Source organism: Lynx canadensis, chromosome D1 (genome assembly GCF_007474595.2).
Source record: "Lynx canadensis isolate LIC74 chromosome D1, mLynCan4.pri.v2, whole genome shotgun sequence".
Taxonomy (NCBI): Eukaryota; Metazoa; Chordata; class Mammalia; order Carnivora; family Felidae; genus Lynx; species Lynx canadensis.
Window position 1 is genome coordinate 83,447,209 of NC_044312.2, and position 12,647 is coordinate 83,459,855.

Consider the following 12,647-nt stretch of genomic DNA (forward strand, 5'->3'; position numbering starts at 1 on the left):
TCCACCCTGGCCAGAGCGGTGGCCCTGGAGGCTCACGTTGCCTCTAGCTCAGGACAGTATGCTCTGAGAAATGATTGAATGTGACTTTTCATGCTTCCCTGAAGCCTGCTAATGGAACTTCGCATGATGATGCAGAAGGCAGCTTGCATTGCAACACCCTGTAATCTGGCTGGAATTAAATGAGCTTAAATAACAAATGCTCAGATCGTGGTTACTAATTAAGAGTGATGCCAGAATGCCTATAAGTTTTACATATGTTCCTCATTTGGCTGAAATTTGACAATGAGTAATGCAACACAGACTTGGTCACCTGACCTCTAGGCAGCCGTGCTAGTTGGCTGAGAGCTAAGATCCTAGTGTAAACCCTGGGGCTGCGAGTCAGACTGTGCCCTAAAGACCACTGCATTAACCAGAGTGGCCAGTCAGGGCATGTTGTATGTGTTGGGGGGTGGGAGGAGCGGGGTGGACAGAGGGAGCTTTGCCTTGCAATGAGATGAGAATAAATGCCAAAGCCAGGTAGCAGGAGGGACATAAATAATTAATAGAGGCCTCCATCACCTAGCAACTAAATATACTTACGTGTGTCTTACTTATATTTTGTACCTAGGAAACAAGGGAAGACTGGATCCAAAGAGAAAATCAGGTACTATGTTGCCACCCCTCTCCAGTGACCTTCTTAGAAGATGTTCCTTGCAGCAAGACTATAAAATATACAGCTTCTAGTGCAGGACCTGCCTCTCAGCATAGCCAAAATTCATTACTGGTAAGATGCAGTCCCTTTACCAACTTTTCAAGTTCTCCCCCTTGAGCTTTCCTCGTCATTGGTCTTTCCATGTCGTAAACCTTAGCTCTGCTCCCTGGGACATGCTGATTTTATACATACAACAGATTTCTCTTATCTGGTTTTGAACTTTATTCTGGATATACCTCAGCACATGATCAACACTGGGGGACATGATCTAGTCTAATGAGACTCACCCCGTTTTTGCTAGTTCTGGAATCACAACAGTCCCTCACCCCCAACTTCCCTTTAATTGTATCCCCAATATTAAGGCAATGTTTCGATTTCAATTAGTCATTTTTTTCTATAAGGAAAAGAAAAATAGTTCTTATACCTATGTCTCTATCTTACTCTCAGCCTGCTTCTCACATCTGTATAACCTGCCTGGTCACATAGGACCCTTCCCCTGGGAGGACTTTTCAGAGATTCTATCCTCACAGTTTGGTGGCAAAGAGCATAGGCTTTACATCAGACAAACCTATGTTCTAATTTTGGGCTTTTCCCACTGTGACAGATGACTTTTTCTGAGTCTCAGTTTCTCCTCTATAAAGGGTAGATAATAATACCTGCTGCACAAAGTTATTGTGAAGATTAAGGGAAATAATGTACCCACCACATTTAGCACAGAACTTGTGCAAACAGGCAGTCAAAAATAGTAACTAATAATATTATTAACATTCTTCTCTTTCTCTGGTTACTTTCTGTGTGACCTGAATTTTTGGTGTGAGTCAACAGTATTGGGTGGTAGGGAACAGAGATGAATGCTCCAATTTAGTAGATTGTTGAATACTCTAAAACTTCTTCAGGACTATACAGGAATTGGGCCATGGTTATAGTCATCCAAAATTCAGACCGCTGATAAAAAATTTAATCAGACAGACTTCTTTTCTCACATTGGACCAGCTTGCACAGAATCTCTCCTATATTACCAGAATAAGGAGATTGTGACAAATTTGACAAAAAGTAAACACTGCTTTTGGTTTGGGGACTTGGGAATTCCAACACCAAACAACAACTCAAGTTACTGTAGAGTATGTAAGACAGATGTGAAGGTCCAACAATATAATTTCCCTCTGTGCTAAAGCTGGTGAACCGTAGAAGACAGCTTTAACTAAAGAGAAAATCTACCGAGGTCTCCTGCCGGGAGCTGTTATATGAATGGAGTGAGTTTTAATTTTAGTCTGCAGATATGAGCTCTGTAACACAGCACCACTGTCACCAGCAGCCCTGGCTTTGTCAGAATGGCTCTACCTCTTTGTAACCCTAGCAGCTTGGCAGCAGAGTCTCGCGTTTCAATGTATTAAATATTTACCAACAACCTATTGGCCATATGTCATTGGAGCATGTGTGGTGACAGACTCACTACTCGGCACCTTTTCAAGTGGATTCTGTAGGATCTGCAGGGTTCTGTAGGCTCATAGATCCTTTTTAATAACCAAGTCTTTTATTCTTTTTTGTCCTCCTGTTCACTAAGCTGGTATCAATATCATATGCAGGTTCTGAGGGAGTGAACTCGTTCAGTCATTCCTCCTTCTATATTCTTTCTTCTTGGGGCATCATGAAGGGTATCAGTATTCCCTATTCATTGCTTGTTTGTCTGACGGTACTTGTTTTAGCTATTGTACAGGTGCAGCAGCGTTTTCCTTTAGAAAATGAAATTATTCTGAGAGTTGAATTCTGCTTACTTTGCTTAGTTGCCAATGAGTTCTGATTCATTTTATGCTGTGTAAAGGAAAACTCACCTGAACTCATGAACTTTGGATTTAAACTTGTTGGGGTTTCAAATTGAAAGCCATTCCATAGATAACATGTAGCAGTTTATGACATAAACATCACTTGAGAAATGTTTTGAAATAAATTGTATATCTGATTGGAATTAACTAATCCTATCAGGAATCAGATATTTTCCATTTTGATACCCCAGATCCACTCAACAGGCATTTTTTGAGTGCCTATTATATTTTTCCCTCTTTGATAGGCATAAGAGCTGAAAAGATCAATAAGATAGTTTTCTGCCGTTTTCTACATGGAGGGTCATGGGACTGGTTCATTGAGTTTTTTGAAAATGGTAGCTTTCTTCCCCTATACCTTTGGTTATATGAAATGACAACTTTTATTTCTAGAGAAAATTACTTAAAGAAACACACTTTTCAGAGTTCATAAATTCATAGCTTTATCAGTTATTTAGGGCCAATGTGACTTTAACTCTCCCACTGTCTCTACAATCTATAATTTTTGAAGATTTACAATAATGGATCTACATTTGAGTTTTTCTCTTATGTTTGTATATGAGATATTACCACTGACTTTTGATTCTGCAAGGCACCTGGATATTGTGTCATTTTCCATGGGGTGAGGGAAAAATGATCTGAATTTAAACTTATTAAAGATGTTTGTGTTTAGTACTACTCAGTTGATGCTTTTACATGTATTGTGTGAAATGAAGACATGTCATTAGTCCAGAGTTTCAATTTATTCTGAATTTGAGCACCAAAGCAAGGAAAGCCCTTGAGAGTTAAGTCTGGACCAGATTTCAGCCATGACTCAATATCTACTTTCCTCACAGTTCAGTGCCATATGCATATGTGTATGTATATGTATATTTACATTGCTAAGTAATCATGTTTTAAGAATATAAAAATCTTGATTATGTAAGTGATAATAGATGACAATAGATGAAGTGAGAAAAATGACTTATTGGCTACAGCCAATCACAGTTATTTAATATTTTAATGTATCAGCAGGTAGTACACATAGTAGGAGGCACTGGTTTTGTTCTATCAGCCTAGAACAGGCAAAGGTAGAAAACAATACATGTTTCAATATTAATAAAAAAAGGTATATACTCGTTGTATTATATGTGGCAATTTATGTTACAATTGGTTTCAGTTTACTGTATGATCTATATGCCTAATCTTTAAATGCTTAAGAAATGAGGTGTTATGGTTATTGCATGAGTAATGTCAGTGGAGAGAGCTCAGACTTGAGAATTGAGTGCTAAAGTTGCTATTCCTGATTTTACTACCTAACTTTAAAGGCTTTCACATGCTCAATCTCATAATGTGTTATGATCAAGATTAAGGAATTGTCCAGATTTTGGTGATTTCAAAACAACTGGTCCATCACAACTAATAACACTAGAAGCTGATATTTGTGTTGTGTTTACTTAGTGCCCAACACTTTTTAAGTGTTCTCCACGTATGTATTTACTCATAGCACCCCTAGGTAGGTACTGTTATGTCTCCATTCTTTCGTTGAGGAAACTGAAGCATGGATGCAATGACTTAATTGCATACAGCTTTAGGCTTGTATAGGGAGAAGTTAGTGATTCCAGTTCCTTACTTTGTTAACTTGACTATCTTAGGCATATATCACTGCTTCATTAATTTGGTTAATTCAACAATATTTACCTAGAACTTAAACTCGGTGGGACATGTTGCTGTTGGGTGACAGCAGGCACAGGATCTATGACCCAGGAGATTGTAGTCCAGTGAAGAGAAAGATGAGGAAGCAGATAATCACACTTTAGGGATATGATGGGGTGCTAAGGAGCACACCACAGGAGCATATAACCTTGGTACTAGCTGTGCAAAATGTGGTGTATGTGCGTGCACACCCATGTGTACCTGGGAAGTAAGAATGTGGTAAAGGTTGAAAAGAGGAAAAGTAGGCAGCAAGAACACTCCAGGCTGAAGAAACAATATTGTAAATCTATCTCTGAGGAAATGAAATGTATTCATTTTGGTTAGAGCATATTGGATGGTCAAGGATAAAGTGAGTAACTGAGAAATGAAATGAAATAGGAGAAGTCTGCAACAGCCAAATCATAAAGGTCTTTATTTTAAACCATGTTAAGTAATTTAGATTTTATCTTAAAGGCAACCTCTATCCCCTTGTACCATGTCTATGTTATTCATCATTAATCAACTGTGACAATGAGCTTCAGAATCCTTCTCAACACAGCTGTCTGGGTAGCCAGTAAGAATGAATAGGAATTGGCAATGAAATTGAATTTATAAATGTTATTGGTCTCAGTGCAGTTCTAGAAACATTCATTTCATCCTTATTTTACAGATGAGGAAACTGAGGTTCACTGAATGAAAAAAAACTTTACATATCTTCCATTTAGACTTGAGTCAAGAAAAGTGTGCCCCTGCTTATTCTCCCAAGATGACAACTCCAAGTTCTTGACTCTATCTGTCCTAATCAGGGGTCAAGCTCCACAGCTCCAGCCTTCTGGGAAATGCCAAGTCAGACTCTGTTCTGGTGTCTGTCCATTGCAGATTTGAACACACTTTTTTTTTTTTTTTTTTTTTTGTACATCAGCTAATGGTCAGGCTGTTTTCCTTTTAAGTTTCTAGATGCGAAAGTGTTTTCTATACTTTCCCCTGTTTCAGATAAGAGATCTTGTTGTCTTCAACTGAGATGAGATCACTAAGGAGCTAAGTTTGTTTGTTCATAACCCTGGGTGTGGAAGGTGACATAACGCACCTATTTTATAACTTCTCCTCCTTTTCCTTTACACACAGCAGCTGATTTTGCTCCCCCTCTTGGTCAATAAGACTTGAATGCCTCTAAAGAGCTTCAAAACACAAAAAGTTTATCTTCAGGAGTGGGGGTAAGAGAACTTCCATGCCTCAATGTCATGTACTCTTCCATAAATGAAAAGAGCACAATCTGGAACTTTTGTTGGTAAAATTTGTAAAAATAAAATCAAGTCAAATTTACACAGATGAAGAAATTAAGGCTTGATGTTGAACCAATTTCCCAGAGTCACAGAGATAGGAAGTACACAGTCAGGGTTTATTTGTTTGTCCTAGTGATTCCACACCCTATGTTCCAGCTCTTGTACCAGGTGGCTGCTAGAATACAACTGTTATCTCAGAGGAATGAGATGCCATGTTCAGTCATGATTCTTACGGTATTATGGGAGACAGCATGGATATGGCCAGGCTGGCTTGAATTTGAATCCCAGCCTTGCTATTTATAAGCAGCAGTATGACCTCAGGCAAGTTGCTTAACCTCCCAAACCCAATTTCCTCACCTGTATAATGTGAATCATGCTTATCTGGCTGGATTGTTGGGACAGTTGCATTAGATCAATGTTTTTCAAATTTGAGGGTTCACAGAATCACTTGGAAAATTTGTTAACACATAGACTATCCCAGAGTTTTTGCTATGGCAGGTCAGGAATGGGGGCTGATAATTTATATTTCTTACAAGTTCCCAGGAGGTGCTCATACTGCTGGTCCAGGGATGGCACTTTGAGAATGTTTGTATTGGATAAGACATATAAAGTTCTTTGTTTAGTGAGTACCTCGCTCAGTGTAAGTCATGCCTTTCCCCTCCATAATAGAAAACAAAAGTTTTGAGGGAATGGGAAGAGGAACCAGTACATTTTGATCCAGAGAGAAAAGCAAGGGAACGTACTCAATTTTACTTAAGATGCTGTCACTGAAAGCAAACCCTAAGGGGAAATTATAGGAACAATACACCCTGAAAGAAAGATGCATTCTGGAAATGCCCAGAAAAGTGGATGGGTCACAGGAGTAGAAAGGGAAGAAGATCAAAATCAAAACTTAGCAACTACATCTGTGGCCAAAGGCAGACCTGGCTGTTTCCAGGTGGTTTCCTAGGCAATTGCCTTATTAACCTTCTGTGAACACTGACCATGGACAGTCTTAATACACCTTCCAGTTTGTATAGTACAACTATATAATTACCTCCCTTGTTCATCTCAAAAAACCTGCACAGCATGGACTGGTATTCCCATTTCATGGATTTGTAATCAGAGGCCCACAGAGGTTAAGATATAAGATATGAGATACTTATATCTCTTTTCAAAGTGTTATGTCCAGTCTGTGGGCAAAGAAACTAGCCCCAAGAACAAAAGCTGATGTGTTCTAACATCATTAGAACATGGTTCTAATCCCACGCATCTTTTGTACCTTGAGGTGATAAGAATGCTTGAGTTGATCCTTTTACTACCTGGCCTGAGCACTGGGCATCTCTTATTTGCAGAAGCTTCTGCCTAGGCAGAGCCTACGCTGACAGCCTGGGCACCTCCCATAGCAGCACTGGGATTTTCCGGGATCTGGTCGGCCTGCTTCTTGCCTTTTCATAACACTCACTCTTTGAAGATGTACATGCAGCTTTCTCTTTGCATTATTTAAGAGATCATTTCCAGTAAGGGAAACAGTTGAATTCTAAGTCTCCCTGTGATGCTGGTTTTAGGATTTTCTAACTTAAAAATAAAATTGCTTTCTCTTCCTTCACTCATTTATTTGCTGAAATGCCAGTAAATGGTACCAGTGCTTTTCCCATACTGAAGCCACTGCTGTGAACACACAGGGGACTCCTCTTCCATGGTGGCCAGATTTTTTGTATAGCATCTCCTGTGAGAAAATACCAGCTCTAGGCTGGTCTGTGATCATTTGTACCACAAACAATATTGGCCTTGTAAATGATAGATTGATTGATGGATTGACTGGTTCTTGTATTCCTTCAGCATTGACTATAAGGATGAGTAAGAAGCCATCTCCAATCCTAGGAAAGTATAGTCTTCATGGAGCAGATCTGGTATCCTTTATGGATCTTGCATAAAATTTCAAAGAGGAGCCCTTTTCTGTCAGCCTCATAGTGTCAGAAACTGCACCAGTAGATATTAGTCTTTTCAGGAAAATAAATAAGTTTTCTACCAGTTCAAGATCCCTTCCTAATTTCTGCAGGCTCCCTGTATTGTCATTTTCCTTTCTCCTCAGACTTTTATGACTTTAGTAGCTATTTCTTTTTCTTTCTTTTGTTTTTCTTCAGAAACTTGTCGCCTTCTCTGATACTGTATCAGAGTAGTTGCAGTTTGTTGTAGTCTCAAGATGCCCTCTATCTATGCTGCCTCCAGTACAGCTGGGAAAACCACAGATACCCTTTCCTTATGGTTTCTTATTATGTGGATCATGCTTCAGTAGCTCAGTCCCCTTGCCTCTCACTTACTCCTTCCCAGGGTAGAGGAGAGACTTCACCCAATGGCTGTGTTTGAATAATTCAGTCCCTTTCTCTCCTTCTGGGGGAATCCACTTGCTTGCAGAGAGCATGCATTTAATGAAAAAGGCTGTGTTAACTACATGCAGAAGGCCACAGGTTTCTACTATCCCTGATTTTATAGATGTTTGCTAATTTTGGAGTTTAATATAAATATAAAGAAGCCCACTCACCAAAAGATACAAGCTATATTCTCCCAAATCAGCTCTATTATAAGCTGATTATAAAGATGATATTTTCAATTATATTTACAAGCATTCAATTATAAGGATGATATTTTAGTGCCTGTCTGCTTTATTATTATTATTTCCCAATGTGTTCAGAACTTGGATGAGGAAGAGTTAAGGTATTATTTATTAGACTCTTTCAAGGTGCAACCAATAAAAAAACCCCTAGGCCTTTACATTTAAAGTGCTTGTTGCTATTTTATATGAGAAAGTCACATATTATTTATTCAACAGATATGTTGATTGTCATATCTGTGCCCAGCATTATACCTGGTCCTATGGATACAAAGATAAGTTTCCTTTCCTCAAAGAGTTTATGATTCAGTAGGAAAGACCCCATGACAAGAAGAATTGCCTTGCACTGTGATGTTTGCTATAAGAATAAAATTTGTACAAAGTATGAAGGAAACTTAAAACAAAAATAAAACAAACATGTCATGATAGAAACAGCAAGGCCGGGAATTTACGTACACTGCAAACATTTGTAGAAATCCTAGAATCAAGGTTTCCACACTATAATTTTCCTCTTCCCAACTCATAATCTAATATTCTTCTGCCCTTTTCTTTTTATAACATGACAAATAAGATGTTGGGCTCAGCATTCTCAGCTTTGTAATTAGGCATACTTAGGTTCCAATCCTGGCTCTGTGTCTTTGCTTATAGGCTTTGGGTGTTTTTACTTCATCTTTAACTTAGTTTTGTTCTCTGGAAAATAGGAATTAAATAGTACCCATCTCTTAGGATGCCTATGTGGAATAAATCTAATAATCCATATCAATGTTTAGCTTGATACCTAGTACAGAATTAAGTACTCATTAAATATTAATATTAACTTTTGTTATTATCACTTACTGTTCATTCAACATCAGTTCAAGAAATCTTTATTGAGCACATCTTATATGGCAAGCACAGTTTTAGGATCTGGAGGTCCTTAGAGAATATAGTAGATTAAATGAATATAATGGATTCTTTTTTCTCCTTCAAGCCTCTAAATGTTTCCAGTCTCAAGCTCGAGGTGACCTTTATCTCTTTTTAAAGATCTTCATTCTGAAGGTTTGTAGGTAAGTTTAGGCAGAACAGGAGGTGTGAACTTGGAAGTTAGTGAAATAGATTCTAGTCATAAGTGGATAATTTTCATTTGGGGGGTACTTCAGTCTGGGAAAATTTCATCTTCGTATAGTCTTTGATTCTTTGAGGTATAAATCATGTAACCATATTTTTCAAATAATAAGTCAAGACCAATCATCTGACATTGATGGAGACCAAAAACATCTGCATCCACACACCTTACTGTTCTACATTCACATGACTTTTTCCTTCCATTGTCTTCTCCAATGTGATTTTATTCCTCCAGAAAACTTTTGCCCAAGAAGTTAAGAGTTCCGAAGAGTTATTTCTCTTTCTTCTAGAAACTTCCCTAAAACACATTTAAAACTGCTCAGTTTTCAATAAATACCATGAAATAATTATTTACTCTCCTTGACTCTTTGAAACCCTTGCCTTAAAATCCTAACTTTTCTATGTCCACTAATCTGAAAGTATTGTGGCACAAACCTTAATCAAATCAAAAGACCCACTTTACACCAGACCTCCAAACCTCATAAATATCTTAGCTTTGTCCTTCTTCCTTGAGACATTATTTCATCTTTGTTGAGGCAGTGATTTCTTGTACAGTAAACTCAGTTTTGCTTGATCAATAGGTTATTTTGGGGGATAGTTTAACAATTATATGTAATATTTAAAATTTGGCTTTTTTGTGACTTTATCTTCACCTCTAACTGTATTACTCCGGGCAAATCTCTGAATTTTTGTCATACTGGATTTCCTAAAGAGAGAAAATAACAATGGAATGGATTTTTAGAGTTGCTGTGAAGATTAAATGAAATAAGCCATGCAAAGTTCATTCAGATCTGAGCTATGGATAACAGTAAATGATAGCAAGAAAATGAAACGTCATGATATGTGAGTCGTTGGCCTTTGCACTCCTTCTTGGGATTTGGTAGCTTGGTTATAAGAGCAGACTTTATAATATGGCTACAAGATCTCATGAACACATTGCACTTTGGGGTATACTGCTTGATTCTCTAAGTGGAAACAAAACACTGGCAGAGTTAAAACATTCCTTACAGTCTTTTCCAAGCATTTCCCAGCTCAGCAAATTTGGCCAGACTGGCAAAATCTTAAGGAAATAAATTTTCAGGAGAAATAAGCAGAGGAACCATTTTGACATGATAAAGCTGTTCACGCTGGTAGTGGAATGGATTGCCAATTGGCTTCATTTAACTTAACTCTTGGTCTCAGACAGACAGGCTCCGATGGTTGGGGGTGGGATCACTCAGCAGCCTGGGAGCAGACTCTGTGACTTGATGAGAACACACATTTGCAGCCTTGGACAGAAAAAAAATGTGGCTTTAACTGAGAAACATCACCAGTTTTGGAGACTTTGCTTCCAGTTCTGAAGAGGAGAAATACATTAGCCAATAACAGTGTTGACTCTTTTATTGTTCAGAATTTGATTGGGATTTCCATAAGTCTTCAATTAAGTGGACTCTCTCATTCTATATTGGTTTACTGACTATTTAATGGATTAATTTATTATTCAACATATATTTATTAAGCACCAACTCTATATGAAGCATGTTGTACCTCAACATTCATCTAGTTAATTAGGATAAGTAAATAAAATTATCAAAATTTGTTGTGTTAAATGTCATGGAATTTCCTTCACAGATGGACCTGGAGGGAGGGAACCAACTAGCTAGCCTGAGAACAAAGACCTTAGTGACATAGTTTTCATTTATTTGATTTTCATTTATTCTGACCCAACAAAATGAGACAAGTAAGATAATCATACATTTCGAAACTGTGCCAAACCAGACCAGATGAGGATAATTATTAATGTGCTGCTGAACTGCATTTAACTGGTCTGTTATTGCATGTTGTCAAATAGGCTGCAGCCAAAACAGAGTCCTAAAGTACAATACTAGCGTGTGACAAAGACCTGATTATGGCAAAGTGAGGTCTACTGCATTTTCTTGTTGAAATTATAAATACCTCAATAGTGTAGGACATGTCTATACTGTGGAATATAGTTAGATTTCAGGATACTTAATTTGGTTATTGCCTGACTACCAAATTGCAGAACATTTTGCCTGGTGGAAAGGTCTATGTTGAGTAAGAGTTGAAAGGAGGCAGGTAGGCTTAGTGTATGCAATCTTCATGCTAATAAATTTTACATAATCCTTTGTTACACTGAACCAGTTGTTTTAAGTATAACATTGCATATAGTCTTCTTTCAAGTGCTGTCAATGTGATCATAGAAAAATTAATCAAAAATTTTTTCTAAGCCAATAAGAACTTAATACAGGGACTTCTGAGCCTTGGAGATGGTCCCAGGAATGAAGAATATGGGTGAACAAGACATGGAAGGAGGGAAGGCCAAAATCAGGGTGAGCAATTGAAGCAGCTTCTGGGGCAGCTTAGAGGTAGGAGAATGTCCCTCAGAATTGTCCATCTGAGAGAAAGAGATGGATGCATGTATTTACCCAACAGCTGCTGTCTCCATTGGTCAAGTATTACCCCCAGAGTAATTCTCTGAATTACTAAGCTGCACTTCCAGCTGAATGGACTACTATTGCTTCAGAGAAGGCTTCTAGGCAGAGCTGAAGCCAAGGATGCTAGTAGAGAGAAGTGAGTCTCAGCTCTGTGGAAATTATCCACCACAGTTACAGCTGCGTGAAGGGCGGGCCAAGAGGATCTGAAGAGGGGCACCAAAGGTATCTCCTATAGGTACACGTGGCTTTCCTTTCCTCTTTAGACATCTTATTTACCTTCTTTCCCTCAGAGTGAGTGTCAAATCAAACCAGATATTTTGAAAGAAATAATTTTCATTGGCCTTGCATAAATACCCCTGTATTCTCAGAAGTGGATGTGAAGATTCAAAGAAAAGAATTTCAGTTAAAATGCATTTCTAAAAGCATGTATAATTCAAAACGTCTGCATCAAGGAGCATTTTTATCACCTCAGCTTCTCTAAAAAAGGGCCGGGAAAAAGAAGAAGAAAGAGTTTGTCCATGTTGTGGAGGTAGGAAGTATATTTTTATCACTTATGTAATGGCTACAAAAGGAGCTTTGGAGTCCATCTTCATAATAATTTACCACACTGTCCAGTTTGCTTCATTTTCTCTGTAGGAATTTTGATGAGGGCCACAAACAAGCACTGGCCATAGCTGACTCTCTCCTCGCTTCTTCCCACTAAGGCCATCTGTATATACCTGGACATTTACTTCAGATCTGAAGAAACAGATAACATCAACGTTTACTACAATGTCAGTAAGATCTCTTGTAGAAAAGAGGTGTTTTGTTTTTTTGTTCCAGATAGAGTTCAATGCAAGCTACATTCTTGTGGGGCACTCTGGGATGTCAGAGGGGATGGAGGGCTTGGCTTGCCCAAAGGCAAGGGTCAAAGGCTTCTCTTACTCTTTTATTGGGATAAAAGCTTAAGTTGTCTGAAGTTCTTTTTTGCAAATAGTTTCAAAGACTGCAGAGCCTAGAAAAAAAATATTGCATCACAAATAATGACAATTCTGACATACCCAAAGT